The 5,585-nt window shown below is 46.2% G+C and overlaps 1 pseudogene; it reads right to left on the minus strand.

Annotated features, from left to right (window-relative positions):
• Positions 1-1,460: 1,460 nt before the first annotated feature.
• On the minus strand, positions 1,461-4,949 carry LOC102852088 (annotated as a pseudogene).
• Between the last annotated feature and the right edge of the window lie 636 nt (positions 4,950-5,585).

Here is a 5,585-nt window from a genome sequence, read left to right on the forward strand (position 1 = left end):
CGCCCCGGGCAGAGGGCCGCGACGGCTCGCCCTGGGTAGGGGGCTGAGTGGACAGCCCCCTTTCAAAGACAATTAGGTGGTTCCTAGGCACAGGACAACCAAGAAAGGATCCATGTTTTACTCTTTTCCTTATAACTTAATGAACTGATGCCCTAGCATCCACTAAAACTGGTACATGAAGATTTGAGGCTACATCATCAGAAATTGTAGGAAAGATAGGATGAGCCCAGATTCTGGAGGACTTTTTGTGACATTAGGGGACCTTGGAGGATCCTAGCAATTTCATTAAAAGGCTAGTGGCTAACTCACAACCTATCCGAGGAAGAAACGACCTGGGCTCTTCTCTCATAAAGATTATAACCAAGGAAATTCTGTGGGCACTTCTCCATCACATTGGGTCTCTAAAAGCCACCTCAACTCAACAGCACACAACAACATTCAAAGTAATCTCTGAGTTTGTTATCTAAATGTTCACTTCAGGATTAGAGGAAAACTTATCAATAACTTGCATTATGCAGACATATGACACAACTTTGCTTGTGGAAAGTGCAGATGCTGTGAAGCACTTACTGAAGAAGATCAAAGACTTTCAATATGGATTACATTTCAACATCAAGAAAGTAAAATTTCTCACCACTGGATAAGAGGCCACATCATGACAGATGGAGAAAAGACTGAAGTTGTCAACTATTTCATTTTACATAGATTCACAATCAATACCCATAGAAGCATCAGGATAAATAAAAAAGATGTATTGGCACTGCCTTAGGAAAATCTGTTAAGGATCTCTTTAAAATGCTAAAAAGGAAGGGTGTAAGTTTAAAGACTAAGGTGTTGTTAGATCCCATCAAGGCCACTACCCTTCATAGTGAGTATTTAACAAGAGTTCTGAAACTTGTCTCTCCTATAGCATTCTGATGGTCTCAGTCATTGTAGGACCTGCTGCTAGTTACTGCATCAGTCCATCTCATTGAGGGTCACTCTCTCTTTCACTGACCTTTCCCAGCATGTCGTTTTCCAAGTGGCCCTTCCTGACAACTTGGCCAAAGGATGTGAATTTAAATTTCACCACTCTTACCTCTAAAGAGCAGCACCCTGGTGTCTCTAAGACAGATTTTGTTCTATTGGCAAGTCCATGGGATATTTAATAGTCTTCACCAACGCTACAATTCAAAGGTACTTAAAAACTTTTTAAAACTCCACAATCAATCCTCAAACTTACTGCTGTTGTGTGGGAACAAAGTGTTAAATGCACCATCTGCTGGCAAAAGCACAATTAATCTCTCTGGGTAGAAGTGAAGCCAGAGTTAGAAACAAGGTTTGGGGTGAGGGGATATATGTGGGGGAGTGAGGAGGAGAGGCGGAGCGTGATTGATAAAGTTAGTGTAGAAAGAAGGCGCTAGTGGGTTTTATCTTGGGCCTGCAGGAGGGTGAAGCCAGGCTCCTTGGCATTCAGGCCTCTAGTCCTTTCCCTTCCCTTTCTTGCCTTTGGTATTGGTTTTGGTCTTGGGGGTGCAGGGCTTCATCACGAGGATGGTCTCCTGGCACTGGGCATCGTACTGCGCCTTCTTCAGTGTGCCCTGGCGGGCTTTGGTGCCAGTGCCTCCGTCACACGCGCCCCAGCTCTCAAACTTGTACTTGCGGTCGGCTCCAAACTCCTTCTTCCAGTTACACGGCACCCGGCACCGGATGCGCTGGGTCTGGGTTCAGCAGGTGCCCTCACGGAAACCCACTCCGCAGTCCTTGCAGCTGGGGGTCCAGGGCCCCCAGGCCCACTCCGCGAATTCGCTCCCCGGACCGCCCTTCTTTACTTTTCCTTTCTTTTGGGCTGCCGCGGAAGTGAGCGCGAGGAGGGCGAGGAGGAAGGCTGGCTGCCGGGCTGCTTTGCTCCCTCCTGCGCCCGGCCAGTCCCGCTCCAAAGACTAGTTTTAATAAAATGTAACCTGGGTAGTATTATCATTTTCTGCCAGCAATACTGAAAGAGCCCTATTTGTAGTAAAGTACCAGAATTCCAGGTTCATTAGGTCGAAACTGAATCACCCTCCCCTTTCCCCCCAATCTATAGATCTTAATTCTTTTCAGTGAAATTAGTAAGTACCTCTGGAGTTCATCGTCCACTGGCTTTTCCTAGCCATTGTCTGACATTGCTATGTAGCTCCTGTTGTTGTTGTGTACTGTAGTTGGAACCGACCCATAGCTTACCCTCGAGTGGGTTTTCATAAACAGTTAATGGCTTGGGAGGAGATAACCCATCCTTCTCCTGCTGGCCCTGTAGAGAGGTGGAAATATGTGAATATTCCATGTTAGCCTATCGACAAGGGGATTGGTTTTCTTCCTCTCCACAACGGATGGGCTACTCTCAACAATCTACAAGGGGATTGGCCAGTTTCACCATTGACTTGAGTAAGCCCTCAGCAAGAGGCAAACAGATCTTCTGGTGCCATTGAAGAAAAGAACATGAAAATGTAAGATGCCTTTCTTGCTCCAGCTATACCTACCACAGTAACCCTTACAGCAGCAACATCTATGGCTGAACTGGTGACATGAGATGGAAAGAGCCATTATTGGCAGTACTGAGAACTTTGTTGGACAACTGAGGGTAGGAAGCCAATATTGGTAGGACTGAAAACTTGGGAACACTGCCTAAAGTCACAAGGCTCAAGGATGGGGGAGGGTGTGTATGTCTGTGTGCACATTTCAGGAGCTGTCTTGACTGTATTGTTGTTACTCTAGATCATAACTTTTTACTTCCCCCATATGGTTCTGTGTTGTCTGTGAGCTATCATATTGCATTTTGGACCCAGCAAAGCTGTTAAGACTGGTGTTGAGGTGAGGTAGAAAGAGGTACGGGAGTGTCGGGGGTGTATCTGACTTCATAGGAACTGTTTTTGTGTTATTGATGCTGTGGACAGAGACAGTTCCCCTTTGTGAAGTTGATAAAGGACAGATATGGCCATCTCAATATGGTCCTTGCTCTTTTTACAGGATAGTACCCATGAAATTTATTACTATGAGTGTGTTAATAATTTCTCAGAGAACAATATCTTTAAATGTATTTAAACATGGGGAAGAAAACCAAAACCTCATTATTGCAGAACAGAACTATATTGTACACGATAAATGAGTACCGAATTTTGCATCCTCTTAAAAGTTCCCAGTACCAAAAAAAAAAAAAAAGTTCCCAGTACCTTGTTTGTTAGCATATTTAGAGCTATAATAACAAGCACTGTGTTCCACAGGACAGACAGTAAAGAGAGAGCTCACATGATAAAGAAGGTAAAGCTTTTGTTGGGTAAACAGCAGCACTTTCAGCACTTTTGGAATTTGCTGTGTTTTTGTGTACCATTGAGTTGGAACCAACTCATAGCTGGCCCTCGTAGAGTTTTCAGAGGCAGTAAACTGCACAAGGGACACTGTCCATCCTTCTCTTAGCAGCCGGCGGAGCCACCAGGCCAAAGAGCAACTTGTTGTCCTTGTCAGGAGCACTTCCCAATTCCCCGGCCTTTGCACACCGTGTGTGGCCCTGAAGTGTCCAGTGGCTGCTGCGGCATGGACAAGGCACCCTGTGCTTCCCGCAGCGGAGCTGACCCCCCCCAGCTCCCACAATGCACCGCTCCCCGAGCCTGCGGTTCCCATGGGGCGGGGGGCGACGCGGCGGTGACCGGACACCGCGCAGGGGGCTCAGGTGGGGTGCGTAGTGCCCCCCCGAGGCGTGTGTCCGTGCTAGAGCCCGGGCTCCGGAGCTCGCCGTCAGTGTACAGTGCGGGGTGTTTGGGACCTTATATAGGCGGCAGGACGAGCACTGTTCCGGCTGGTCCGAGTGCAGTGGAGGCCGCAACTAATTGATCACAGCCAGTTACAGATTTCTTTGTTCCTTCTCCACTACCACTGCTTCACTTGACCAGTCTTTTGCTGTCCGGTTTCCCTCCCCCCTTGTCGGCTTTTAGTAAGTTGTTAAGTCCCTGCTACCCATAGTGCCCTTGGGTACAGCATCTCTGAAGCCTGCCTTGGCCTGAGCCGTCTCACTGACACCAACACACCTACCCCGTTGCCCGGGTTACTCTGTCAATCCATCTCATGCAGAGTCTTCCTCTCCTGCATTGTTCCTCCACCCTTGCGACCCTGATGATCTCCAAGGACCAGTCTCTCCGGGACACGTGCTCAGAATATGTGAGACAGAGCATCATAATCCTAGCCTACAAGGAGACAGATGGTTTCACCCTCTCCAAGACAGACATATTTGTTTTCTTGATGGTCCATGGTATATTCAAGACTCTTCTCCAGCACAGCTCAAAGGCATCGATTCTTCTTCTGTCATCCTTAGTCTTTGTCCAGCTCTCTGAAGCATAACAAGTATTTGCAAAGACCATGGCCTGAATTAGGTGCACCTTAGTCTCTAGACTGACATCATTGCGTCTCAGTATTTTGGTCCCTGTCTGTAGATTTTTTTTTCAAATGAGTTGGTTTAATTCCAGGTGGTACAGAATTCTGGGCATAATGAAGAATGAAGATTCTGACAGTATTCTGGATTCCATTTACTTTGACTGCACAGACAGCTAAGATCGGAATGGCTGAATGAGAACTGGAGATGGACCATCATAAGGTTTTTTCTTCACTGTTTCACAAAGTTCCCTCTTAAATGTACAACAGGCTCCAAGACAACACTTCATTTTAACTACAGGTGGTAAAAGATGTTACAGCAGAGAATCCAGATGTTTTAAAAAAGAACGGAAGTAAGGTTCATCATTGCCTCAGTCTTATTTTTTGCCAGATTTCTTAATTCCACCCGTGGCCAGGGGACCTTTGCCTGCGGCCTTCGCTTTTAGTTCCTTGAGTTTCTTCTGTTCTTCTTTTTGTTTCTCCTTGAAAGCCTTATCTTCCTCGTCCATCTCCTTGGTCTGCTTCTTGGGATGTTTCAGGGGCTTCTTACCACCTTCGCGGCCAGACATGGCGCCGGCCGCCCCTTCCCCAGACCTGCCGCTGAAAGCCGAGGTCCCGAGCCCCCTTGCTGTCTGTAGATTTTACAAGTGCAATTCGTCTTTTGATTTCCTGACTGCTAGTGCCGAGAGTGTTGATTGTGGAGCTGAGGAAGCTGTAAATGTTATCAACCTCAATCTCTGCTCCATCCATCATGGTGCTGTCAATTAGCCCAGTGGTGAGAATATTTGTCTTTGTTTATTTGTTTGGTTTGGTTTGGTTTGGTTTGGTTTTTTTAATTTATTTTTCTGTATTCTTTTTTCCTTCCCTTTTTTGTTTTATTTAAATTTATTACTAATTTCAGTAAAAATTAGCAGACATTGGATTTCCATTCATTCATAGTTGCACTTTTCTCCCCTCCCAACCCTCCCCCCAGTACACTACCCTCTTGGAAAAGTTGTGGAGAAACTGGAACCCTTATTCACTGTTGGCGGAAGTGTAAAATGGTGCAACCACTGTGGAAGGCAGGTATGGTGCTTTCTCAAAAAGTTGCAAATAGAGATACCATTTGACCAGCAATTCCACTACTGGGAATATAGAACAATAACTGACATCCAAGCAGATATATTCACACCCATGTTTATCACGGCTTTGTTCACAATAGCAAG

Source organism: Elephantulus edwardii, unplaced genomic scaffold (assembly GCF_000299155.1).
Source record: "Elephantulus edwardii isolate Elephantulus edwardi_28Jun2011 unplaced genomic scaffold, EleEdw1.0 scaffold00055, whole genome shotgun sequence".
Lineage (NCBI taxonomy): Eukaryota > Metazoa > Chordata > Mammalia > Macroscelidea > Macroscelididae > Elephantulus > Elephantulus edwardii.